Below are 27356 nucleotides of genomic sequence, written 5' to 3'. Positions count from 1 at the left end.
ACAAAAGTTATTGAACCAAAAAAAATACTAAGCGAAAATTTGGATGTTTGTAAATTTGGATGAGGGTGGAATTGAATTCTCGAACCTCTTTGTCTTCTGCCTCATGCAGATTGTTGGCCGTGCGGGAAAACCAATATTAACAATCTCGGCCATGCATTTTTATTTTCAACTTAGATTTTTACATTGGGGCTATCTTTATGAAATGCTCCCACAATAACGCCATAGAAATTGATTGCATTCAGGGCTACTATTTATGTCTTTAGTGTCATGAAGTCCAGATCGGACCATCATCGTCCACTGGTGTTTTGAAGATCACGCGGAATTTCCAGCTACGGCCTGAAGTACAGACGTTTGTTTGAGCGGTGACTCAAAATATGTTTACTTTTGAAGAGTGGGAGATTTATAACGCAATTTATTTTTACTTTCGCACTGAGAAGTGCGATATTTTGAATACTTTTGCAGCTCTGCACAGGTGAGAAAGAATTCCATTTCAAGCTCAATACAGCGTCACATCCTTCGTCTTAAAAGGCTAAACAACGCATTTACGAGCAGTTTGGTTTCGTATGTTTTTTAAAAAGAATCGAAACTTTATCTATTGTTGCCAGCATCGAGGGTACGTACACATGCTTCACTTGGAGTGGTGGTGTCAACGTGCCACACCAGCCTTCAACACCCCTTAGGGGTGCGCACAGCAAGGACAGTGTGAAAAAGATGATAAATAAAAGTGTACGTTCATGATTGAATTTATTCCAACTCTTATTTTCTGCTGTTGCGGTTCCCCAATATTACCATAGTCAGTACTTGGCTTGATTTCAATAGTCGCCCTAATTGGCAGAGAAAATATCAATTTTTCTTTTTTTAGGAGCAGTTGTATACTTTTGATCTGAATGCTGCAAGTAATGATAAATGTCAGCCGTCCAGCAGTTTGAATAATATAAGTATGTCTGCAAAAAAGCACGAGAAAGCCTCTATGCGGGCAGGCAGGCAGGCTTGCAGGCTTCCAGGCGAGCAGTAGCAGCAAGCAGCAGCAGCTGAAAAAAATAATACTACGAGAACACATTCAGTAATTGAGGACAGGGAAGATGAATATAAAAGAAGCCTAATCTTCTAAACTAATAGTTACTAGCGCTATCCAAGTGATATATCTTTCAACAAAAATATGTTGAGCACAAACTGTAGTGCAGGTGCCTTCTGCAATAAAGGCCCACCCGCTTCCCCTAAAAAAGCAACCCCTAATTCTCATCTTACGCTATATGGCACTTTCAGGTGTTAGCATCAAAATTATGTGATCAAGAAAAGGCGGCAGTGTGCAGGAAAGAAATCTGCGTGTCTTAATAACACCATGGTGTCCAGAATAGATCAATTATGAAGAAACAATAAGGCGTCAGAGTGCAGGAAAGAACTCCGCGTTTTTATTAACACCATGGCGTCCGCACTAGATCAGATAAGAAATCAGATTACTGTAGTGGTCGCTTTGAACTGCTTCCTTTACTAGTTGGGGGGCGTGGCAGATCATATCGATGTGTTTGGTCGCGTTGAATAGAGTGACCGCATCGCTTCCCAAGAGGTAGCCAGTCACTCTGGGACTCGTCTTCCAGCCTAGTTTGCCTCCAGAGTCTGACCAAAGAAGGTCACACTTGGTCCCCCTACAGGGGCACCTCCTGCTTGCGCTCCATGGCTCAGAAGTCCAGAGTTTGGATAGATGGTGACAGACCTCCATGAACGCAGAAAATTTTGCCATCGATGACAGCACACAAAGGCAGGTAGTCCAAGGACCCTGCAGCAACGCCACACAACAAGGCAATTGTAATTTCGCAACCACTCATCACAAAAGCCGCATAGCATCGAAACATGTCGGCTGTCGTGGTTTCCCCTGATCAGTGTGATGCGTTCTGGGTAGCGTAAATTGATGGCGAGCAGCAAACGAAATGTCTCTACACTGTGAAAGTTCTGGTCGACAAAGCCTCCCAGGAAGATGTAGTTGCTACTGGGGACCTCTCCACCAACTTTAAACAGTTCTTGCAGGTCATAAAACTGGCCGTGGATATCACCACATACGTTGACTGGTGAGTCCACCATCTGCAAGTTAGTCAATTTGATAAGAGTTTCCCGGGCTTTGCGCACACTAACTTGTCCTCGGACTCAATAAGGAATTCGCACCTTCGCTGTTGCTCGATCTGGCTGTACAGATTAGTGCTGTCACCCATGCCTCCGCACATTTTCTTTGCGGTCTGATTGAAATCTACTTACCGGTCTAAATATGAGACTGGAAGCAGCCGGAGCACGTTGCCGAGTAGATCACGGCTGGACAGATTTCTAGAAGAACGAAAGCGTCGTAATGGTAGGTCAGCCGTTCTTGTTGTCCTTCTTCTTCTACTGCCTTGATATATGGCACATACCCACGACGGGGTTTGGTCATTGTTCTGGTGGACGGCCAATTGTCCTACACATACTGAATTAGTGCATAAAGTAATTGTCAACAAAACAAAAGCATAAGATTTAAGATCACAAAAGTTATTGAACCAAAAAAAATACTAAGCGAAAATTTGGATGTTTGTAAATTTGGATGAGGGTGGAATTGAATTCTCGAACCTCTTTGTCTTCTGCCTCATGCAGATTGTTGGCCGTGCGAGAAAACCAATATTAACAATCTCGGCCATGCATTTTTATTTTCAACTTAGATTTTTACATTGGTGCTATCTTTATGAAATGCTCCCACAATAACGCCATAGAAATTGATTGCATTCAGGGCTACTATTTATGTCTTTAGTGTCATGAAGTCCAGATCGGACCATCATCGTCCACTGGTGTTTTGAAGATCACGCGGAATTTCCAGCTACGGCCTGAAGTACAGACTTTTGTTTGAGCGGTGACTCAAAATATGTTTACTTTTGAAGAGTAGGAGATTTATAAAGCAATTTATTTTTACTTTCGCACTGAGAAGTGCGATATTTTGAATACTTTTGCAACTCTGCACAGGTGAGAAAGAATTCCATTTCAAGCTCAATGCAGCGTCACATCCTTCGTCTTAAAAGGCTAAACAACGCATTTACGAGCAGTTTGGTTTCGTATGTTTTTTAAAAAGAATCGAAACTTTATCTATTGTTGCCAGCATCGAGGGTACGTACACATGCTTCACTTGGGGTGGTGGTGTCAACGTGCCACACCAGCCTTCAACACCCCTTAGGGGTGCGCACAGCAAGGACAGTGTGAAAAAGATGATAAATAAAAGTGTACGTTCATGATTGAATTTATTCCAACTCTTATTTTCTGCTGTTGCGGTTCCCCAATATTACCATAGTCAGTACTTGGCTTGATTTCAATAGTCGCCCTAATTGGCAGAGAAAATATCAATTTTTCTTTTTTTAGGAGCAGTTGTATACTTTTGATCTGAATGCTGCAAGTAATGATAAATGTCAGCCGTCCAGCAGTTTGAATAATATAAGTATGTCTGCAAAAAAGCACGAGAAAGCCTCTATGCGGGCAGGCAGGCAGGCTTGCAGGCTTCCAGGCGAGCAGTAGCAGCAAGCAGCAGCAGCTGAAAAAAATAATACTACGAGAACACATTCAGTAATTGAGGACAGGGAAGATGAATATGAAAGAAGCCTAATCTTCTAAACTAATAATTACTAGCGCTATCCAAGTGATATATCTTTCAACAAAAATATGTTGAGCACAAACTGTAGTGCAGGTGCCTTCTGCAATAAAGGCCCACCCGCTTCCCCTAAAAAAGCAACCCCTAATTCTCATCTTACGCTATATGGCACTTTCAGGTGTTAGCATCAAAATTATGTGATCAAGAAAAGGCGGCAGTGTGCAGGAAAGAAATCTGCGTGTCTTAATAACACCATGGTGTCCGGAATAGATCAATTATGAAGAAACAATAAGGCGTCAGAGTGCAGGAAAGAACTCCGCGTTTTTATTAGCACCATGGCGTCCGGACTAGATCAGATAAGAAATCAGATTACTGTAGTGGTCGCTTTGAACTGCTTCCTTTACTAGTTGGGGGGCGTGGCAGATCATATCGATGTGATTGGTCGCGTTGAATAGAGTAACCGCATCGCTTCCCAAGAGGTAGCCAGTCACTCTGGGACTCGCCTTCCAGCCTAGTTTGCCTTCAGAGTCTGACCAAAGAAGGTCACACTTGGTCCCCCTACAGGGGCACCTCCTGCTTGCGGTCCATGGCTCAGAAGTCCAGAGTTTGGATAGATGGTGACAGACCTCCATGAACGCAGAAAATTTTGCCATCGATGACAGCACACAAAGGCAGGTAGTCCAAGGACCCTGCAGCAACGCCACACAACAAGGCAATTGTAATTTCGCAACCACTCATCACAAAAGCCGCATAGCATCGAAACATGTCGGCTGTCGTGGTTTCCCCTGATCAGTGTGATGCGTTCTGGGTAGCGTAAATTGATGGCTAGCAGCAAACGAAATATCTCTACACTGTGAAAGCTCTGGTCGACAAAGTCTCCCATTAAGATGTAGTTGCTACTGGGGACCTCTCCACCAACTTCGAACAGTTCTTGTAGGTCATAAAACTGGCCGTGGATATCACCACATACGTTGACTGGTGAGTCCACCATCTGCAAGTTAGTCAATTTGATAAGAGTTTCCCGGGCTTTGCGCACACTAACTTGTCCTCGAACTCAATAAGGAATTCGCACCTTCGCTGTTGCTCGATCTGGCTGTACAGATTAGTGCTGTCACCCATGCCTCCGCACATTTTCTTTGCTGTGTGATTGAAATCTGCTTACCGGTCTAAATATGAGGCAGGAAGCAGCCGAAGCACGTTGCCGAGTAGATCACGGCTGGACAGATTTCTGGAAGACCGAAAACCTCGTAATGGTAGGTCAGCCGTTCTTGTTGTTCTTCTTCTTCTACTGCCTTGATATATGGCACATACCCACGACGGGGTTTTGGTCATTGTTCTGGTGGACGGCCAATTGTCCTACACATACTGAATTAGTGCATAAAGTAATTGTCAACAAAACAAAAACATAAGACTTAAGATCACAAAAGTTATTGAAACGAAAAAACATACGAAGCGAAAATTTGGATGTTTGTAAATTTGGATTAGGGTGGAATTGAATTCTCGAACCTCTTTGTCTTCTGCGTCATGCAGATTGTTGGCCGTGCAAGAAAACCAATATTAACAATCTCGGCCATGCATTTTTATTTTCAACTTTGATTTTTACATTGGTGCTATCTTTATGAAATGCTCCCACAATAACGCCATAGAAATTGATTTCACTCAGGGCTAGTATTTATGGCTTTAGTGTCATAAAGTCAAAATCGGACCATCATCGTCCACTGGCATTTTGAAGATCACGCGGAATTTCCAGCTACGGCCTGAAGTATAGACGTTTGTTTGAGCGGTGACTCAAAATATGTTTACTTTTGAAGTGTGGGAGATTTATAAAGCAATTTATTTTTACTTTCGCACTGAGAAGTGCGATATTTTGAATACTTTTGCAACTCTGCACAGGTGAGAAAGAATTCCATTTCAAGCTCAATACAGCGTCACATCCTTCGTCTTAAATGGCTAAACAACGCATTTACGAGCAGTCTGGTTTCGTATGTTTTTTAAAAAGAATCGAATCATTATCTATTGTTGCCAGCATCGAGGGCACGTACACATGCTTCACTTTGGGTGGTGGAGTCAACGTGCCACACCGGCTTTTCAACACCCCTTAGGGGTGCCCACAGCAAGGACAGTGTGAAAAAGATAATAAAAGTGTACGTTCATGATTGAATTTATTCCAACTCTTATTTTCTGCTGTTGCGGTTCCCCAATATTACCATAGTCAATACTTGGCTTGATTTCAATATTCACCCTAATTGGCAGAGAAAATATCAATTTTTCTTTTTTTAAGAGCAGTTGTATACTTTTGATCTGAATGCTGCAAGTAATCATAGATGTCAGCCGTCCAGCAGTTTGAATAATATAATTATGACTGCAAAAATGCACGAGAAAGCCTCTATGAAGGCAGGCAGGCAGGCTTGTAGGCTTGCAGGCGAGCAGTAGCAGCAAGCAGCAGCAGCTGAAAAAAAAATAATACTACGAGAACACATTCAGTTACTGAGGACGGGGAAGATGAATATGAAAGAAGCCTAATCTTCTAAACTAATGTTTACTAGCGCTATCCAAGTGATATATCTTTCAAGAATAAAATGTTGAGCACGAACTGTAGTACAGGTACCTTCTGCAATAAAGGCCCACCCGCTTCCCTAAAAAAGCAACCCTTAATTCTCATCTTACGATATATGGCACTTTCAGGTGTTAGCATCAAAGTTATGTGATCAAAAAAAGGCGGCAGTGTGCAGGAAAGAAATCTGCGTTTCTTAATAACACCATGGTGTCCGGAATAGATCAGTTATGAAGAAACAATAAGGCGTCAGAGTGCAGGAAAGAACTCCGCGTTTTTATTAATACCATGGCGTCCGGACTAGATCAGATAAGAAATCAGATTACTGTAGTGGTCGCTTTGAACTGCTTCCTTTACTAGTTGGGGGGCGTGGCAGATCATATCGATGTGATTGGTCGCGTTGAATAGAGTGACCGCATCGCTTCCCAAGAGGTAGCCAGTCACTCTGGGACTCGTCTTACAGCCTAGTTTGCCTCCAGAGTCTGACCAAAGAAGGTCACACTTGGTCCCCCTACAGGGGCACCTCCTGCTTGCGGTCCATGGCTCAGAAGTCCAGAGTTTGGATAGATGGTGACAGACCTCCATGAACGCAGAAAATTTTGCCATCGATGACAGCACACAAAGGCAGGTAGTCCAAGGACCCTGCAGCAACGCCACACAACAAGGCAATTGTAATTTCGCAACCACTCATCACAAAAGCCGCATAGCATCGAAACATGTCGGCTGTCGTGGTTTCCCCTGATCAGTGTGATGCGTTCTGGGTAGCGTAAATTGATGGCGAGCAGCAAACGAAATGTCTCTACACTGTGAAAGTTCTGGTCGACAAAGCCTCCCAGGAAGATGTAGTTGCTACTGGGGACCTCTCCACCAACTTTGAACAGTTCTTGCAGGTCATAAAACTGGCCGTGGATATCACCACATACGTTGACTGGTGAGTCCACCATCTGCAAGTTAGTCAATTTGATAAGAGTTTCCCGGGCTTTGCGCACACTAACTTGTCCTCGGACTCAATAAGGAATTCGCACCTTCGCTGTTGCTCGATCTGGCTGTACAGATTAGTGCTGTCACCCATGCCTCCGCACATTTTCTTTGCGGTCTGATTGAAATCTACTTACCGGTCTAAATATGAGACTGGAAGCAGCCGGAGCACGTTGCCGAGTAGATCACGGCTGGACAGATTTCTAGAAGAACGAAAGCGTCGTAATGGTAGGTCAGCCGTTCTTGTTGTTCTTCTTCTTCTACTGCCTTGATATATGGCACATACCCACGACGGGGTTTGGTCATTGTTCTGGTGGACGGCCAATTGTCCTACACATACTGAATTAGTGCATAAAGTAATTGTCAACAAAACAAAAACATAAGATTTAAGATCACAAAAGTTATTGAACCAAAAAAAATACTAAGCGAAAATTTGGATGTTTGTAAATTTGGATGAGGGTGGAATTGAATTCTCGAACCTCTTTGTCTTCTGCCTCATGCATATTGTTGGCCGTGCGAGAAAACCAATATTAAAATTCTCGGCCATGCATTTTTATTTTCAACTTAGATTTTTACATTGGTGCTATCTTTATGAAATGCTCCCACAATAACGCCATAGAAATTGATTGCATTCAGGGCTACTATTTATGTCTTTAGTGTCATGAAGTCCAGATCGGACCATCATCGTCCACTGGTGTTTCGAAGATCACGCGGAATTTCCAGCTACGGCCTGAAGTACAGACGTTTGTTTGAGCGGTGACTCAAAATATGTTTACTTTTGAAGAGTGGGAGATTTATAAAGCAATTTATTTTTACTTTCGCACTGAGAAGTGCGATATTTTGAATACTTTTGCAACTCTGCACTGGTGAGAAAGAATTCCATTTCAAGCTCAATGCAGCGTCACATCCTTCGTCTTAAAAGGCTAAACAACGCATTTACGAGCAGTTTGGTTTCGTATGTTTTTTAAAAAGAATCGAAACTTTATCTATGGTTGCCAGCATCGAGGGTACGTACACATGCTTCACTTGGGGTGGTGGTGTCAACGTGCCACACCAGCCTTCAACACCCCTTAGGGGTGCGCACAGCAAGGACAGTGTGAAAAAGATGATAAATAAAAGTGTACGTTCATGATTGAATTTATTCCAACTCTTATTTTCTGCTGTTGCGGTTCCCCAATATTACCATAGTCAGTACTTGGCTTGATTTCAATCGTCGCCCTAATTGGCAGAGAAAATATAATTTTTTCTTTTTTTAGGAGCAGTTGTATACTTTTGATGTGAATGCTGCAAGTAATGATTAATGTCAGCCGTCCAGCAGTTTGAATAATATAAGTATGTCTGCAAAAAAGCACGAGAAAGCCTCTATGCGGGCAGGCAGGCAGGCTTGCAGGCTTCCAGGCGAGCAGTAGCAGCAAGCAGCAGCAGCTGAAAAAAATAATACTACGAGAACACATTCAGTAATTGAGGACAGGGAAGATGAATATGAAAGAAGCCTAATCTTCTAAACTAATAGTTACTAGCGCTATCCAAGTGATATATCTTTCAACAAAAATATGTTGAGCACAAACTGTAGTGCAGGTGCCTTCTGCAATAAAGGCCCACCCGCTTCCCCTAAAAAAGCAACCCCTAATTCTCATCTTACGCTATATGGCACTTTCAGGTGTTAGCATCAAAATTATGTGATCAAGAAAAGGCGGCAGTGTGCAGGAAAGAAATCTGCGTGTCTTAATAACACCATGGTGTCCGGAATAGATCAATTATGAAGAAACAATAAGGCGTCAGAGTGCAGGAAAGAACTCCGCGTTTTTATTAGCACCATGGCGTCCGGACTAGATCAGATAAGAAATCAGATTACTGTAGTGGTCGCTTTGAACTGCTTCCTTTACTAGTTGGGGGGCGTGGCAGATCATATCGATGTGATTGGTCGCGTTGAATAGAGTAACCGCATCGCTTCCCAAGAGGTAGCCAGTCACTCTGGGACTCGCCTTCCAGCCTAGTTTGCCTTCAGAGTCTGACCAAAGAAGGTCACACTTGGTCCCCCTACAGGGGCACCTCCTGCTTGCGGTCCATGGCTCAGAAGTCCAGAGTTTGGATAGATGGTGACAGACCTCCATGAACGCAGAAAATTTTGCCATCGATGACAGCACACAAAGGCAGGTAGTCCAAGGACCCTGCAGCAACGCCACACAACAAGGCAATTGTAATTTCGCAACCACTCATCACAAAAGCCGCATAGCATCGAAACTTGTCGGCTGTCGTGGTTTCCCCTGATCAGTGTGATGCGTTCTGGGTAGCGTAAATTGATGGCTAGCAGCAAACGAAATATCTCTACACTGTGAAAGCTCTGGTCGACAAAGTCTCCCATGAAGATGTAGTTGCTACTGGGGACCTCTCCACCAACTTCGAACAGTTCTTGTAGGTCATAAAACTGGCCGTGGATATCACCACATACGTTGACTGGTGAGTCCACCATCTGCAAGTTAGTCAATTTGATAAGAGTTTCCCGGGCTTTGCGCACACTAACTTGTCCTCGAACTCAATAAGGAATTCGAACCTTCGCTGTTGCTCGATCTGGCTGTACAGATTAGTGCTGTCACCCATGCCTCCGCACATTTTCTTTGCTGTGTGATTGAAATCTGCTTACCGGTCTAAATATGAGGCAGGAAGCAGCCGAAGCACGTTGCCGAGTAGATCACGGCTGGACAGATTTCTGGAAGACCGAAAACCTCGTAATGGTAGGTCAGCCGTTCTTGTTGTTCTTCTTCTTCTACTGCCTTGATATATGGCACATACCCACGACGGGGTTTTGGTCATTGTTCTGGTGGACGGCCAATTGTCCTACACATACTGAATTAGTGCATAAAGTAATTGTCAACAAAACAAAAACATAAGATTTAAGATCACAAAAGTTATTGAAACGAAAAAACATACGAAGCGAAAATTTGGATGTTAGTAAATTTGGATTAGGGTGGAATTGAATTCTCGAACCTCTTTGTCTTCTGCGTCATGCAGATTGTTGGCCGTGCAAGAAAACCAATATTAACAATCTCGGCCATGCATTTTTATTTTCAACTTTGATTTTTACATTGGTGCTATCTTTATGAAATGCTCCCACAATAACGCCATAGAAATTGATTTCACTCAGGGCTAGTATTTATGGCTTTAGTGTCATGAAGTCAAAATCGGACCATCATTGTCCACTGGCATTTTGAAGATCACGCGGAATTTCCAGCTACGGCCTGAAGTATAGACGTTTGTTTGAGCGGTGACTCAAAATATGTTTACTTTTGAAGTGTGGGAGATTTATAAAGCAATTTATTTTTACTTTCGCACTGAGAAGTGCGATATTTTGAATACTTTTGCAACTCTGCACAGGTGAGAAAGAATTCCATTTCAAGCTCAATACAGCGTCACATCCTTCGTCTTAAATGGCTAAACAACGCATTTACGAGCAGTCTGGTTTCGTATGTTTTTTAAAAAGAATCGAATCATTATCTATTGTTGCCAGCATCGAGGGCACGTACACATGCTTCACTTTGGGTGGTGGAGTCAACGTGCCACACCGGCTTTTCAACACCCCTTAGGGGTGCCCACAGCAAGGACAGTGTGAAAAAGATGATAAATAAAAGTGTACGTTCATGATTGAATTTATTCCAACTCTTATTTTCTGCTGTTGCGGTTCCCCAATATTACCATAGTCAATACTTGGCTTGATTTCAATATTCACCCTAATTGGCAGAGAAAATATCAATTTTTCTTTTTTTAAGAGCAGTTGTATACTTTTGATCTGAATGCTGCAAGTAATGATAGATGTCAGCCGTCCAGCAGTTTGAATAATATAATTATGACTGCAAAAATGCACGAGAAAGCCTCTATGAAGGCAGGCAGGCAGGCTTGTAGGCTTGCAGGCAAGCAGTAGCAGCAAGCAGCAGCAGCTGAAAAAAAAATAATACTACGAGAACACATTCAGTTACTGAGGACGGGGAAGATGAATATGAAAGAAGCCTAATCTTCTAAACTAATGTTTACTAGCGCTTTCCAAGTGATATATCTTTCAAGAATAAAATGTTGAGCACGAACTGTAGTACAGGTACCTTCTGCAATAAAGGCCCACCCGCTTCCCTAAAAAAGCAACCCTTAATTCTCATCTTACGATATATGGCACTTTCAGGTGTTAGCATCAAAGTTATGTGATCAAAAAAAGGCGGCAGTGTGCAGGAAAGAAATCTGCGTTTCTTAATAACACCATGGTGTCCGGAATAGATCAGTTATGAAGAAACAAGGCGTCAGAGTGCAGGAAAGAACTCCGCGTTTTTATTAATACCATGGTGTCCGGACTAGATCAGATAAGAAATCAGATTACTGTAGTGGTCGCTTTGAACTGCTTCCTTTACTAGTTGGGGGGCGTGGCAGATCATATCGATGTGATTGGTCGCGTTGAATAGAGTGACCGCATCGCTTCCCAAGAGGTAGCCAGTCACTCTGGGACTCGTCTTACAGCCTAGTTTGCCTCCAGAGTCTGACCAAAGAAGGTCACACTTGGTCCCCCTACAGGGGCACCTCCTGCTTGCGGTCCATGGCTCAGAAGTCCAGAGTTTGGATAGATGGTGACAGACCTCCATGAACGCAGAAAATCTTGCCATCGATGACAGCACACAAAGGCAGGTAGTCCAAGGACTCTGCAGCAACGCCACACAACAAGGCTATTGTAATTTCGCAACTACTCATCACAAAAGCCGCACCGCATCGAAACATGTCGGCTTTCGTGGTTTCCCCTGATCAGTGTGATGCGTTCTGGGTAGCGTAAATTGATGGCTAGCAGCAAACGAAATGTCTCTACACTGTGAAAGCTCTGGTCGACAAAGTCTCCCATGAAGATGTAGTTGCTACTGGGGACCTCTCCACCAACTTCGAACAGTTCTTGCAGGTCATAAAACTGGCCGTGGATATCACCACATACGTTGACTGGTGAGTCCACCATCTGCAAGTTAGTCAATTTGATAAGAGTTTCCCGGGCTTTGCGCACACTAACTTCTACCCGGACTCAATAAGGAATTCGCACCTTCGCTGTTGCTCGATCTGGCTGGGCAGATTAGTGCTGTCACCCATGCCTCCACACATTTTCTTTGCGGTGTGATTGAAATCTGCTTACCGGTCTAAATACGAGGCTGGAAGCAGCCGAAGCACGTTGCCGAGTAAATCACGGGGGGGACAGATTTCTGGAAGAACGAAAACTTTGTAATGGTAAACCGCCATTCTTGTTGTTGTTCTTCTTGTTTTTCTACTACCTTGATATATGGCATACACCCACGACGGGGGTTTGGTCATCGTTCAGTTGGACTGCCAATTGTCCTACACATACTGAATTAGTGCATAAAGTAATTGTCAACAAAACAAAAACATAAGATTTAAGATCAAAAAAGTTATTGAAACGAAAAAACATACGAAGCGAAAATTTGGATGTTTGTAAATTTGGATGAGGGTGGAATTGAATTCTCGAACCTCTTTGTCTTCTGCCCCATGCAGATTGTTGGCTGTGAGAGAAAACCAATATTAACAATCTCGGCCATGCATTTTTATTTTCAACTTAGATTTTTACAATGGTGCTATCATTATGAAATGCTCCCACAATAACGCCATAGAAATTGATTGCACTCAGGGCTAGTATTTATGGCTTTAGTGTCATGAAGACAAAATCGGACCATCATCGTCCACTGGCGTTTTGAAGATCACGCGGAATTTCCAGCTACGGCCTGAAGTATAGACGTTTGTTTGAGCAGTGACTCAAAATATGTTTACTTTTGAAGTGTGGTAGATTTATAAAGCAATTTATTTTTGCTTTCGCAATGAGAAGTGCGATATTTTAAATACTTTTGCAACTCTGCACAGGTGAGAAAGAATTCCATTTCAAGCTCAATACAGCGTCACATCCTTCATCTTAAATGGCTAAACAACGCATTTACGAGCAGTTTGGTTTTGTATGTTTTTAAAAAAGAATCGAAACATTATCTATTGTTGCCAGCATCGAGGGCACGTACACATGCTTCACTTGGGATGGTGGTGTCAACGTGCCACACCGGCTTTCCAACACCCCTTAGGGGTGCCCACAGCAAGGACAGTGCGAAAAAGATGATAAATAAAAGTGTACGTTCATGATTGAATTTATTCCGACTCATTTTCTGCTGTTGCGGTTCCCCAATATTACCATAGTCAGTACTTGGGTTGATTTCAATATTCGCCCTAATTGGCAGAGAAATTATCAATTTTTCTTTTTTAGGAGCAGTTGTATACTTTTGATCTGAATGCTGCAAGTAATGATAAATATCAGCCGTCCAGCAGTTTGAATAATATAGGTATGTCTGCAAAAAAGCACGAGAAAGCCTCTATGCAGGCAGGCAGGCAGGCGTGCAGGCGAGCAGTAGCAGCAAGCAGCAGCAGCTGAAAAAAATAATACTACGAGAACACATTCAGTAATTGAGGACGGGGAAGATGAACATGAAAGAAGCCAAATCTGAACTAATGGTTACTAGCGCTATCCAAGTGATATAGCTTTCAAGAAAAATATGTTGAGCACAAACTGTAGTACTGGTAATTTCTGCAATAAAGGCCAACCCGCTTCCCCTAAAAAAGCAACCCTTAATTCTCATCTTACGCTATATGGCACTTTCAGGTGTTAGCATCAAAATTATGTGATCAAGAAAAGGCGGCAGTGTGCAGGAAAGAAATCTGCGTGTCTTAATAACACCATGGTGTCCGGAATAGATCAATTATGAAGAAACAATAAGGCGTCAGAGTGCAGGAAAGAACCCCGCGTTTTTATTAACACCATGGCGTCCGGACTAGATCAGATAAGAAATCAGATTACTGTAGTGGTCGCTTTGAACTGCTTCCTTTACTAGTTGGGGGGCGTGGCAGATCATATCGATGTGATTGGTCGCGTTGAATAGAGTAACCGCATCGCTTCCCAAGAAGTAGCCAGTCACTCTGGGACTCGCCTTCCAGCCTAGTTTGCCTCCAGAGTCTGACCAAAGAAGGTCACACTTGGTCCCCCTACAGGGGCACCTCCTGCTTGCGGTCCATGGCTCAGAAGTCCAGAGTTTGGATAGATGGTGACAGACCTCCATGAACGCAGAAAATTTTGCCATCGATGACAGCACACAAAGGCAGGTAGTCCAAGGACCCTGCAGCAACGCCACACAACAAGGCAATTGTAATTTCGCAACCACTCATCACAAAAGCCGCATAGCATCGAAACATGTCGGCTGTCGTAGTTTCCCCTGATCAGTGTGATGCGTTCTGGGTAGCGTAAATTGATGGCTAGCAGCAAATGAAATATCTCTACACTGTGAAAGCTCTGGTCGACAAAGTCTCCCATGAAGATGTAGTTGCTACTGGGGACCTCTCCACCAACTTCGAACAGTTCTTTTAGGTCATAAAACTGGCCGTGGATATCACCACATACGTTGACTGGTGAGTCCACCATCTGCAAGTTAGTCAATTTGATAAGAGTTTCCCGGGCTTTGCGCACACTAACTTGTCCTCGAACTCAGTAAGGAATTCGCACCTTCGCTGTTGCTTGATCTGGCTGTACAGATTAGTGCTGTCACCCATGCCTCCGCACATTTTCTTTGCTGTGTGATTGAAATCTGCTTACCGGTCTAAATATGAGGCAGGAAGCAGCCGAAGCACGTTGCCGATTAGATCACGGCTGGACAGATTTCTGTAAGACCGAAAACCTCGTAATGGTAGGTCAGCCGTTCTTGTTGTTCTTCTTCTTCTACTGCCTTGATATATGGCACATACCCACGATGGGGTTTTGGTCATTGTTCTGGTGGACGGCCAATTGTCCTACACATACTGAATTAGTGCATAAAGTAATTGTCAACAAAACAAAAACATAAGATTTAAGATCACAAAAGTTATTGAAACGAAAAAACATACGAAGCGAAAATTTGGATGTTTGTAAATTTGGATTAGGGTGGAATTGAATTCTAGAACCTCTTTGTCTTCTGCGTCATGCAGATTGTTGGCCATGCAAGAAAACCAATATTAACAATCTCGGCCATGCATTTTTATTTTCAACTTTGATTTTTACATTGGTGCTATCTTTATGAAATGCTCCCACAATAACGCCATAGAAATTGATTGCATTCAGGGCTACTATTTATGTCTTTAGTGTCATGAAGACAAACTCGGACCATCATCGTCCACTGGTGTTTTGAAGATCACGCGGAATTTCCAGCTACGGCCTGAAGTACAGACGTTTGTTTGAGCGGTGACTCAAAATATGTTTACTTTTGAAGAGTGGGAGATTTATAAAGCAATTTATTTTTACTTTCGCACTGAGAAGTGTGATATTTTGAATACTTTTGCAACTCTGCACAGGTGAGAAAGAATTCCATTTCAAGCTCAATGCAGCGTCACATCCTTCGTCTTAAAAGGCTAAACAACGCATTTACGAGCAGTTTGGTTTCGTATGTTTTTTAAAAAGAATCGAAACTTTATCTATTGTTGCCAGCATCGAGGGTACGTACACATGCTTCACTTGGGGTGGTGGTGTCAACGTGCCACACCAGCCTTCAACACCCCTTAGGGGTGCGCACAGCAAGGACAGTGTGAAAAAGATGATAAATAAAAGTGTACGTTCATGACTGAATTTATTCCAACTCTTATTTTCTGCTGTTGCGGTTCCCCAATATTACCATAGTCAGTACTTGGCTTGATTTCAATAGTCGCCCTAATTGGCAGAGAAAATATCAATTTTTCTTTTTTTAGGAGCAGTTGTATACTTTTGATCTGAATGCTGCAAGTAATGATAAATGTCAGCCGTCCAGCAGTTTGAATAATATAAGTATGTCTGCAAAAAAGCACGAGAAAGCCTCTATGCGGGCAGGCAGGCAGGCTTGCAGGCTTCCAGGCGAGCAGTAGCAGCAAGCAGCAGCAGCTGAAAAAAATAATACTACGAGAACACATTCAGTAATTGAGGACAGGGAAGATGAATATGAAAGAAGTCTAATCTTCTAAACTAATAGTTACTAGCGCTATCCAAGTGATATATCTTTCAACAAAAATATGTTGAGCACAAACTGTAGTGCAGGTGCCTTCTGCAATAAAGGCCCACCCGCTTCCCCTAAAAAAGCAACCGCTAATTCTCATCTTACGCTATATGGCACTTTCAGGTGTTAGCATCAAAATTATGTGATCAAGAAAAGGCGGCAGTGTGCAGGAAAGAAATCTGCGTGTCTTAATAACACCATGGTGTCCGGAATAGATCAATTAGGAAGAAACAATAAGGCGTCTGAGTGCAGGAAAGAACTCCGCGTTTTTATTAGCACCATGGCGTCCGGACTAGATCAGATAAGAAATCAGATTACTGTAGTGGTCGCTTTGAACTGCTTCCTTTACTAGTTGGGGGGCGTGGCAGATCATATCGATGTGATTGGTCGCGTTGAATAGAGTAACCGCATCGCTTCCCAAGAGGTAGCCAGTCACTCTGGGACTCGCCTTCCAGCCTAGTTTGCCTTCAGAGTCTGACCAAAGAAGGTCACACTTGGTCCCCCTACAGGGGCACCTCCTGCTTGCGGTCCATGGCTCAGAAGTCCAGAGTTTGGATAGATGGTGACAGACCTCCATGAACGCAGAAAATTTTGCCATCGATGACAGCACACAAAGGCAGGTAGTCCAAGACCCTGCAGCAACGCCACACAACAAGGCAATTGTAATTTCGCAACCACTCATCACAAAAGCCGCATAGCATCGAAACATGTCGGCTGTCGTGGTTTCCCCTGATCAGTGTGATGCGTTCTGGGTAGCGTAAATTGATGGCTAGCAGCAAACGAAATATCTCTACACTGTGAAAGCTCTGGTCGACAAAGTCTCCCATGAAGATGTAGTTGCTACTGGGGACCTCTCCACCAACTTCGAACAGTTCTTGTAGGTCATAAAACTGGCCGTGGATATCACCACATACGTTGACTGGTGAGTCCACCATCTGCAAGTTAGTCAATTTGATAAGAGTTTCCCGGGCTTTGCGCACACTAACTTGTCCTCGAACTCAATAAGGAATTCGCACCTTCGCTGTTGCTCGATCTGGCTGTACAGATTAGTGCTGTCACCCATGCCTCCGCACATTTTCTTTGCTGTGTGATTGAAATCTGCTTACCGGTCTAAATATGAGGCAGGAAGCAGCCGAAGCACGTTGCCGAGTAGATCACGGCTGGACAGATTTCTGGAAGACCGAAAACCTCGTAATGGTAGGTCAGCCGTTCTTGTTGTTCTTCTTCTTCTACTGCCTTGATATATGGCACATACCCACGACGGGGTTTTGGTCATTGTTCTGGTGGACGGCCAATTATTCTACACATACTGAATTAGTGCATAAAGTAATTGTCAACAAAACAAAAACATAAGATTTAAGATCACAAAAGTTATTGAAACGAAAAAACATACGAAGCGAAAATTTGGATGTTTGTAAATTTGGATTAGGGTGGAATTGAATTCTAGAACCTCTTTGTCTTCTGCGTCATGCAGATTGTTGGCCGTGCAAGAAAACCAATATTAACAATCTCGGCCATGCATTTTTATTTTCAACTTTGATTTTTACATTGGTGCTATCTTTATGAAATGCTCCCACAATAACGCCATAGAAATTGATTTCACTCAGGGCTAGTATTTATGGCTTTAGTGTCATGAAGTCAAAATCGGACCATCATCGTCCACTGGCATTTTGAAGATCACGCGGAATTTCCAGCTACGGCCTGAAGTATGGACGTTTGTTTGAGCGGTGACTCAAAATATGTTTACTTTTGAAGTGTGGGAGATTTATAAAGCAATTTATTTTTACTTTCGCACTGAGAAGTGCGATATTTTGAATACTTTTGCAACTCTGCACAGGTGAGAAAGAATTCCATTTCAAGCTCAATACAGCGTCACATCCTTCGTCTTAAATGGCTAAACAACGCATTTACGAGCAGTCTGGTTTCGTATGTTTTTTAAAAAGAATCGAATCATTATCTATTGTTGCCAGCATCGAGGGCACGTACACATGCTTCACTTTGGGTGGTGGAGTCAACGTGCCACACCGGCTTTTCAACACCCCTTAGGGGTGCCCACAGCAAGGACAGTGTGAAAAAGATGATAAATAAAAGTGTACGTTCATGATTGAATTTATTCCAACTCTTATTTTCTGCTGTTGCGGTTCCCCAATATTACCATAGTCAATACTTGGCTTGATTTCAATATTCACCCTAATTGGCAGAGAAAATATCAATTTTTCTTTTTTTAAGAGCAGTTGTATACTTTTGATCTGAATGCTGCAAGTAATGATAGATGTCAGCCGTCCAGCAGTTTGAATAATGTAATTATGACTGCAAAAATGCACGAGAAAGCCTCTATGAAGGCAGGCAGGCAGGCTTGTAGGCTTGCAGGCGAGCAGTAGCAGCAAGCAGCAGCAGCTGAAAAAAAAAATAATACTACGAGAACACATTCAGTTACTGAGGACGGGGAAGATGAATATGAAAGAAGCCTAATCTTCTAAACTAATGTTTACTAGCGCTATCCAAGTGATATATCTTTCAAGAATAAAATGTTGAGCACGAACTGTAGTACAGGTACCTTCTGCAATAAAGGCCCACCCGCTTCCCTAAAAAAGCAACCCTTAATTCTCATCTTACGATATATGGCACTTTCAGGTGTTAGCATCAAAGTTATGTGATCAAAAAAGGCGGCAGTGTGCAGGAAAGAAATCTGCGTTTCTTAATAACACCATGGTGTCCGGAATAGATCAGTTATGAAGAAACAATAAGGCGTCAGAGTGCAGGAAAGAACTCCGCGTTTTTATTAATACCATGGCGTCCGGACTAGATCAGATAAGAAATCAGATTACTGTAGTGGTCGCTTTGAACTGCTTCCTTTACTAGTTGGGGGGCGTGGCAGATCATATCGATGTGATTGGTCGCGTTGAATAGAGTGACCGCATCGCTTCCCAAGAGGTAGCCAGTCACTCTGGGACTCGTCTTACAGCCTAGTTTGCCTCCAGAGTCTGACCAAAGAAGGTCACACTTGGTCCCCCTACAGGGGCACCTCCTGCTTGCGGTCCATGGCTCAGAAGTCCAGAGTTTGGATAGATGGTGACAGACCTCCATGAACGCAGAAAATCTTGCCATCGATGACAGCACACAAAGGCAGGTAGTCCAAGGACTCTGCAGCAACGCCACACAACAAGGCTATTGTAATTTCGCAACTACTCATCACAAAAGCCGCACCGCATCGAAACATGTCGGCTCTCGTGGTTTCCCCTGATCAGTGTGATGCGTTCTGGGTAGCGTAAATTGATGGCTAGCAGCAAACGAAATGTCTCTACACTGTGAAAGCTCTGGTCGACAAAGTCTCCCATGAAGATGTAGTTGCTACTGGGGACCTCTCCACCAACTTCGAACAGTTCTTGCAGGTCATAAAACTGGCCGTGGATATCACCACATACGTTGACTGGTGAGTCCACCATCTGCAAGTTAGTCAATTTGATAAGAGTTTCCAGGGCTTTGCGCACACTAACTTCTACCCGGACTCAATAAGGAATTCGCAAATTCGCTGTTGCTCTATCTGGCTGGGCAGATTAGTGCTGTCACCCATGCCTCCACACATTTTCTTTGCTGTATGATTGAAATCTGCTTACCGGTCTAAATATGAGGCAGGAAGCAGCCGAAGCACGTTGCCGAGTAGGTCACGGCTGGACAGATTTCTGGAAGACCGAAAACCTCGTAATGGTAGGTCAGCCGTTCTTGTTGTTCTTCTTCTTCTACTGCCTTGATATATGGCACATACCCACGTCGGGGTTTTGGTCATTGTTCTGGTGGACGGCCAATTGTCCTACACATACTGAATTAGTGCATAAAGTAATTGTCAACAAAACAAAAACATAAGATTTAAGATCACAAAAGTTATTGAAACGAAAAAAACATACGAAGCGAAAATTTGGATGTTTGTAAATTTGGATGAGGGTGGAATTGAATTCTCGAACCTCTTTGTCTTCTGCGTCATGCAGATTGTTGGCCGTGCAAGAAAAAAAATATTAACAATCTCGGCCATGCATTTTTATTTTCAACTTAGATTTTTACAATGGTGCTATCATTATGAAATGCTCCCACAATAACGCCATAGAAATTGATTGCACTCAGGGCTAGTATTTATGGCTTTAGTGTCATGAAGACAAAATCGGACCATCATCGTCCACTGGCGTTTTGAAGATCACGCGGAATTTCCAGCTACGGCCTGAAGTATAGACGTTTGTTTGAGCAGTGACTCAAAATATGTTTACTTTTGAAGTGTGGGAGATTTATAAAGCAATTTATTTTTGCTTTCGCATTGAGAAGTGCGATATTTTAAATACTTTTGCAACTCTGCACAGGTGAGAAAGAATTCCATTTCAAGCTCAATACAGCGTCACATCCTTCATCTTAAATGGCTAAACAACGCATTTACGAGCAGTTTGGTTTTGTATGTTTTTTAAAAAGAATAGAAACATTATCTATTGTTGCCAGCATCGAGGGCACGTACACATGCTTCACTTGGGATGGTGGTGTCAACGTGCCACACCGGCTTTCCAACACCCCTTAGGGGTGCCCACAGCAAGGACAGTGCGAAAAAGATGATAAATAAAAGTATACGTTCATGATTGAATTTATTCCGACTCATTTTCTGCTGTTGCGGTTCCCCAATATTACCATAGTCAGTACTTGGCTTGATATCAATATTCGCCCTAATTGGCAGAGAAAATATCAATTTTTCTTTTTTAGGAGAAGTTGTATACTTTTGATCTGAATGCTGCAAGTAATGATAAAAATCAGCCGTCCAGCAGTTTGAATAATATAGGTATGTCTGCAAAAAAGCACGAGAAAGCCTCTATGCAGGCAGACAGGCAGGCTTGCAGGCGAGCAGTAGCAGCAAGCAGCAGCAGCTGAAAAAAATACTACGAGAACACATTCATTAATTGAGGACGGGGAAGATGAACATGAAAGAAGCCAAATCTGAACTAATGCTTACTAGCGCTATCCAAGTGATATAGCTTTCAAGAAAAATATGTTGAGCACAAACTGTAGTACTGGTACCTTCTGCAATAAAGGCCCACCCGCTTCCCCTAAAAAAGCAACCCTTAATTCTCATCTTACGCTATATGGCACTTTCAGGTGTTAGCGTCAAAATTATGTGATCAAGAAAAGGCGGCAGTGTGCTGGAAAGAAATCTGCGTGTCTTAATAACACCATGGTGTCCGGAATAGATCAATTATGAAGAAACAATAAGGCGTCAGAGTGCTGGAAAGAACTCCGCGTTTTTATTAACACCATGGCGTCCGGACTAGATCAGAGAAGAAATCAGATTACTGTAGTGGTCGCTTTGAACTGCTTCCTTTAATAGTTGGGGGGCGTGGCAGATCATATCGATGTGATTGGTCGCGTTGAATAGAGTAACCGCATCGCTTCCCAAGAAGTAGCCAGTCACTCTGGGACTCGCCTTCCAGCCTAGTTTGCCTTCAGAGTCTGACCAAAGAAGGTCACACTTGGTCCCGCTACAGGGGCACCTCCTGCTTGCGGTCCATGGCTCAGAAGTCCAGAGTTTGTATAGATGGTGACAGACCTCCATGAACGCAGAAAATTTTGCCATCGATGACAGCACACAAAGGCAGGTAGTCCAAGGACCCTGCAGCAATGCCACACAACAAGGCAATTGTAATTTCGCAACCACTCATCACAAAAGCCGCACCGCATCGAAACATGTCGGCTGTCGTGGTTTCCCCTGATCAGTGTGATGCGTTCTGGGTAGCGTAAATTGATGGCTAGCCGCAAACGAAATGTCTCTACACTGTGAAAGCTCTGGTCGACAAAGTCTCCCATGAAGATGTAGTTGCTACTGGGGACCTCTCCACCAACTTCGAACAGATCTTGTAGGTCATAAAACTGGCCGTGGATATCACCACATACGTTGACTGGTGAGTCCACCATCTGCAAGTTAGTCAATTTGATAAGAGTTTCCCGGGCTTTGCGCACACTAAATTGTCCTCGAACTCAATAAGGAATTCGCACCTTCGCTGTTGCTCGATCTGGCTGTACAGATTAGTGCTGTCACCCATGCCTCCGCACATTTTCTTTGCTGTGTGATTGAAATCTGCTTACCGGTCTAAATATGAGGCAGGAAGCAGCCGAAGCACGTTGCCGAGTAGATCACGGCTGGACAGATTTCTGGAAGACCGAAAACCTCGTAATGGTAGGTCAGCTGTTCTTGTTGTTCTTCTTCTTCTACTGCCTTGATATATGGCACATACCCACGATGGGGTTTTGGTCATTGTTCTGGTGGACGGCCAATTGTCCTACACATACTGAATTAGTGCATAAAGTAATTGTCAACAAAACAAAAACATAAGATTTAAGATCACAAAAGTTATTGAAACGAAAAAACATACGAAGCGAAAATTTGGATGTTTGTAAATTTGGATGAGGGTGGAATTGAATTCTCGAACCTCTTTGTCTTCTGCGTCATGCAGATTGTTGGCCGTGCAAGAAAACCAATATTAACAATCTCGGCCACGCATTTTTATTTTCAACTTTGATTTTTACATTAATGCTATCTTTATGAAATGCTCCCACAATAACGCCATAGAAATTGATTTCACTCAGGGCTAGTATTTATGGCTTTAGTGTCATGAAGTCAAAATCGGACGATCATCGTCCACTGGCATTTTGAACATTACGCGGAATTTCCAGCTACGGCCTGAAGTATAGACGTTTGTTTGAGCGGTGACTCAAAATATGTTTACTTTTGAAGTGTGGGAGATTTATAAAGCAATTTATTTTTACGTTCGCACTGAGAAGTGCGATATTTTGAATACTTTTGCAACTCTGCACAGGTGAGAAAGAATTCCATTTCAAGCTCAATACAGCGTCACATCCTTCGTCTTAAATGGCTAAACAACGCATTTACGAGCAGTCTGGTTTCGTATGTTTTTTAAAAAGAATCGAATCATTATCTATTGTTGCCAGCATCGAGGGCACGTACACATGCTTCACTTTGGGTGGTGGAGTCAACGTGCCACACCGGCTTTTCAACACCCCTTAGGGGTGCCCACAGCAAGGACAGTGTGAAAAAGATGATAAATAAAAGTGTACGTTCATGATTGAATTTATTCCAACTCTTATTTTCTGCTGTTGCGGTTCCCCAATATTACCATAGTCAATACTTGGCTTGATTTCAATATTCACCCTAATAGACAGAGAAAATATCAATTTTTCTTTTTTTAAGAGCAGTTGTATACCTTTGATCTGAATGCTGCAAGTAATGATAGATGTCAGCCGTCCAGCAGTTTGAATAATATAATTATGACTGCAAAAATGCACGAGAAAGCCTCTATGCAGGCAGGCAGGCAGGCTTGTAGGCTTGCAGGCCAGCAGTAGCAGCAAGCAGCAGCAGCTGAAAAAAAAATAATACTACGAGAACACATTCAGTAATTGAGGACGGGGAAGATGAATATGAAAGAAACCTAATCTTCTAAACTAATGGTTACTAGCGCCATCCAAGTGATATATCTTTCAAGAATAATATGTTGAGCACGAACTGTAGTACAGGTACCTTCTGCAATTAAGGCCCACCCGCTTCGCTAAAAAAGCAACCCTTAATTCTCATCTTACGATATATGGCACTTTCAGGTGTTAGCATCAAAGTTATGTGATCAAAAAAAGGCGGCAGTGTGCAGGGAAGAAATCTGCGTTTCTTAATAACACCATGGTGTCCGGAATAGATCAGTTATGAAGAAACAATAAGGCGTCAGAGTGCAGGAAAGAACTCCGCGTTTTTATTAACACCATGGCGTCCGGACTAGATCAGATAAGAAATCAGATTACTGTAGTGGTCGCTTTGAACTGCTTCCTTTACTAGTTGGGGGGCGTGGCAGATCATATCGATGTGATTGGTCGCGTTGAATAGAGTGACCGCATCGCTTCCCAAGAGGTAGCCAGTCACTCTTGGACTCGTCTTACAGCCTAGTTTGCCTCCAGAGTCTGACCAAAGAAGGTCACACTTGGTCCCCCTACAGGGGCACCTCCTGCTTGCGGTCCATGGCTCAGAAGACCAGAGTTTGGATAGATGGTGACAGACCTCCATGAACGCAGAAAATCTTGCCATCGATGACAGCACACAAAGGCAGGTAGTCCAAGGACCCTGCAGCAACGCCACACAACAAGGCAATTATAATTTCGCAACCACTCATCACAAAAGCCGCACCGCATCGAAACATGTCGGCTCTCGTGGTTTCCCCTGATCAGTGTGATGCGTTCTGGGTAGCGTAAATTGATGGCGAGCAGCAAACGAAATGTCTCTACACTATGAAAGTTCTGGTCGACAAAGTCTCCCAGGAAGATGTAGTTGCTAGTGGGGACCTCTCCACCAACTTCGAACAGTTCTTGCAGGTCATAAAACTGGCCGTGGATATCACCACATACGTTGACTGGTGAGTCCACCATCTGCAAGTTAGTCAATTTGATAAGAGTTTCCCGGGCTTTGCGCACACTAACTTGTCCTCGGACTCAATAAGGAATTCGCACCTTCGCTGTTGCTCGATCTGGCTGTACAGATTAGTGCTGTCATCCATGCCTCCGCACATTTTCTTTGCGGTCTGATTGAAATCTACTTACCGGTCTAAATATGAGACTGGAAGCAGCCGGAGCACGTTGCCCAGTAGATCACGGCTGGACAGATTTCTGGAAGAATGAAAACCTCGCAATGGTAGGTCAGCCGTTCTTGTTGTTCTTCTTCTTCTACTGCCTTGATATATGGCACATACCCACGATGGGGTTTTGGTCATTGTTCTGGTGGACGGCCAATTGTCCTACACATACTGAATTAGTGCATAAAGTAATTGTCAACAAAACAAAAACATAAGATTTAAGATCACAAAAGTTATTAAAACGAAAAAACATACGAAGCGAAAATTTGGATGTTTGTAAATTTGGATGAGGGTGGAATTGAATTCTCGAACCTCTTTGTCTTCTGCGTCATGCAGATTGTTGGCCGTGCAAGAAAACCAATATTAACAATCTCGGCCATGCATTTTTATTTTCAACTTTGATTTTTACATTCGTGCTATCTTTATGAAATGCTCCCACAATAACGCCATAGAAATTGATTTCACTCAGGGCTAGTATTTATGGCTTTAGTGTCATGAAGTCAAAATCGGACCATCATCGTCCACTGGCATTTTGAACATTACGCGGAATTTCCAGCTACGGCCTGAAGTATAGACGTTTGTTTGAGCGGTGACTCAAAATATGTTTACTTTTGAAGTGTGGGAGATTTATAAAGCAATTTATTTTTACTTTCGCACTGAGAAGTGCGATATTTTGAATACTTTTGCAACTCTGCACAGGTGAGAAAGAATTCCATTTCAAGCTCAATACAGCGTCACATCCTTCGTCTTAAATGGCTAAACAACGCATTTACGAGCAGTCTGGTTTCGTATGTTTTTTAAAAAGAATCGAATCATTATCTATTGTTGCCAGCATCGAGGGCACGTACACATGCTTCACTTTGGGTGGTGGAGTCAACGTGCCACACCGGCTTTTCAACACCCCTTAGGGGGGCCCACAGCAAGGACAGTGTGAAAAAGATGATAAATAAAAGTGTACGTTCATGATTGAATTTATTCCAACTCTTATTTTCTGCTGTTGCGGTTCCCCAATATTACCATAGTCAATACTTGGCTTGATTTCAATAGTCGCCCTAATTGGCAGAGAAAATATCAATTTTTCTTTTTTTAGGAGCAGTTGTATACTTTTGATCTGAATGCTGCAAGTAATGATAAATGTCAGCCGTCCAGCAGTTTGAATAATATAAGTATGTCTGCAAAAAAGCATGAGAAAGCCTCTATGCGGGCAGGCAGGCAGGCTTGCAGGCTTCCAGGCGAGCAGTAGCAGCAAGCAGCAGCAGCTGAAAAAAATAATACTACGAGAACACATTCAGTAATTGAGGACAGGGAAGATGAATATGAAAGAAGCCTAATCTTCTAAACTAATAGTTACTAGCGCTATCCAAGTGATATATCTTTCAACAAAAATATGTTGAGCACAAACTGTAGTGCAGGTGCCTTCTGCAATAAAGGCCCACCCGCTTCCCCTAAAAAAGCAACCCCTAATTCTCATCTTACGCTATATGGCACTTTCAGGTGTTAGCATCAAAATTATGTGATCAAGAAAAGGCGGCAGTGTGCAGGAAAGAAATCTGCGTGTCTTAATAACACCATGGTGTCCGGAATAGATCAATTATGAAGAAACAATAAGGCGTCAGAGTGCAGGAAAGAACTCCGCGTTTTTATTAGCACCATGGCGTCCGGACTAGATCAGATAAGAAATCAGATTACTGTAGTGGTCGCTTTGAACTGCTTCCTTTACTAGTTGGGGGGCGTGGCAGATCATATCGATGTGATTGGTCGTGTTGAATAGAGTGACCGCATCGCTTCCCAAGAGGTAGCCAGTCACTCTGGGACTCGTCTTACAGCCTAGATTGCCTCCAGAGTCTGACCAAAGAAGGTCACACTTGGTCCCCCTACAGGGGCACCTCCTGCTTGCGGTCCATGGCTCAGAAGTCCAGAGTTTGGATAGATGGTGACAGACCTCCATGAACGCAGAAAATTTTGCCATCGATACAGCACACAAAGGCAGGTAGTCCAAGGACCCTGCAGCAACGCCACACAACAAGGCAATTGTAATTTCGCAACCACTCATCACAAAAGCCGCATAGCATCGAAACATGTCGGCTGTCGTGGTTTCCCCTGATCAGTGTGATGCGTTCTGGGTAGCGTAAATTGATGGCGAGCAGCAAACGAAATGTCTCTACACTGTGAAAGTTCTGGTCGACAAAGCCTCCCAGGAAGATGTAGTTGCTACTGGGGACCTCTCCACCAACTTTGAACAGTTCTTGCAGGTCATAAAACTGGCCGTGGATATCACCACATACGTTGACTGGTGAGTCCACCATCTGCAAGTTAGTCAATTTGATAAGAGTTTCCCGTGCTTTGCGCACACTAACTTGTCCTCGGACTCAATAAGGAATTCGCACCTTCGCTGTTGCTCGATCTGGCTGTACAGATTAGTGCTGTCACCCATGCCTCCGCACATTTTCTTTGCGGTCTGATTGAAATCTACTTACCGGTCTAAATATGAGACTGGAAGCAGCCGGAGCACGTTGCCG

The 27356-nt window shown here is 43.2% G+C and overlaps 11 pseudogenes; all 11 read right to left on the bottom strand.

Annotated features, from left to right (window-relative positions):
* Window positions 1-1435: 1435 nt before the first annotated feature.
* On the bottom strand, window positions 1436-2219 carry LOC146184192 (serine/threonine-protein phosphatase 4 catalytic subunit B pseudogene; annotated as a pseudogene).
* A 1723-nt stretch (window positions 2220-3942) lies between these two features.
* LOC146184191 (serine/threonine-protein phosphatase 4 catalytic subunit B pseudogene) lies at window positions 3943-4726 on the bottom strand (annotated as a pseudogene).
* A 1723-nt stretch (window positions 4727-6449) lies between these two features.
* LOC146184190 (serine/threonine-protein phosphatase 4 catalytic subunit B pseudogene) lies at window positions 6450-7233 on the bottom strand (annotated as a pseudogene).
* A 1723-nt stretch (window positions 7234-8956) lies between these two features.
* On the bottom strand, window positions 8957-9740 carry LOC146184189 (serine/threonine-protein phosphatase 4 catalytic subunit B pseudogene; annotated as a pseudogene).
* A 1724-nt stretch (window positions 9741-11464) lies between these two features.
* LOC146184188 (serine/threonine-protein phosphatase 4 catalytic subunit B pseudogene) lies at window positions 11465-12248 on the bottom strand (annotated as a pseudogene).
* A 1718-nt stretch (window positions 12249-13966) lies between these two features.
* Window positions 13967-14750, bottom strand: LOC146184187 (serine/threonine-protein phosphatase 4 catalytic subunit B pseudogene; annotated as a pseudogene).
* A 1725-nt stretch (window positions 14751-16475) lies between these two features.
* LOC146184186 (serine/threonine-protein phosphatase 4 catalytic subunit B pseudogene) lies at window positions 16476-17258 on the bottom strand (annotated as a pseudogene).
* A 1727-nt stretch (window positions 17259-18985) lies between these two features.
* LOC146184185 (serine/threonine-protein phosphatase 4 catalytic subunit pseudogene) lies at window positions 18986-19757 on the bottom strand (annotated as a pseudogene).
* Window positions 19758-21479: 1722 nt separating this feature from the next.
* On the bottom strand, window positions 21480-22251 carry LOC146184184 (serine/threonine-protein phosphatase 4 catalytic subunit B pseudogene; annotated as a pseudogene).
* Window positions 22252-23990: 1739 nt separating this feature from the next.
* Window positions 23991-24762, bottom strand: LOC146184183 (serine/threonine-protein phosphatase 4 catalytic subunit pseudogene; annotated as a pseudogene).
* A 1949-nt stretch (window positions 24763-26711) lies between these two features.
* On the bottom strand, window positions 26712-27283 carry LOC146184182 (serine/threonine-protein phosphatase 4 catalytic subunit A pseudogene; annotated as a pseudogene).
* Window positions 27284-27356: the final 73 nt, after the last annotated feature.

This window comes from Amblyomma maculatum, chromosome 7 (genome assembly GCF_055883805.1).
Source record: "Amblyomma maculatum isolate TAMU_Amacu chromosome 7, ASM5588380v1, whole genome shotgun sequence".
NCBI classification, from domain to species: Eukaryota; Metazoa; Arthropoda; class Arachnida; order Ixodida; family Ixodidae; genus Amblyomma; species Amblyomma maculatum.
The sequence above is the reverse complement of the archived record's forward strand: the minus strand, read 5'-3'. Positions and strand labels throughout refer to the sequence as shown.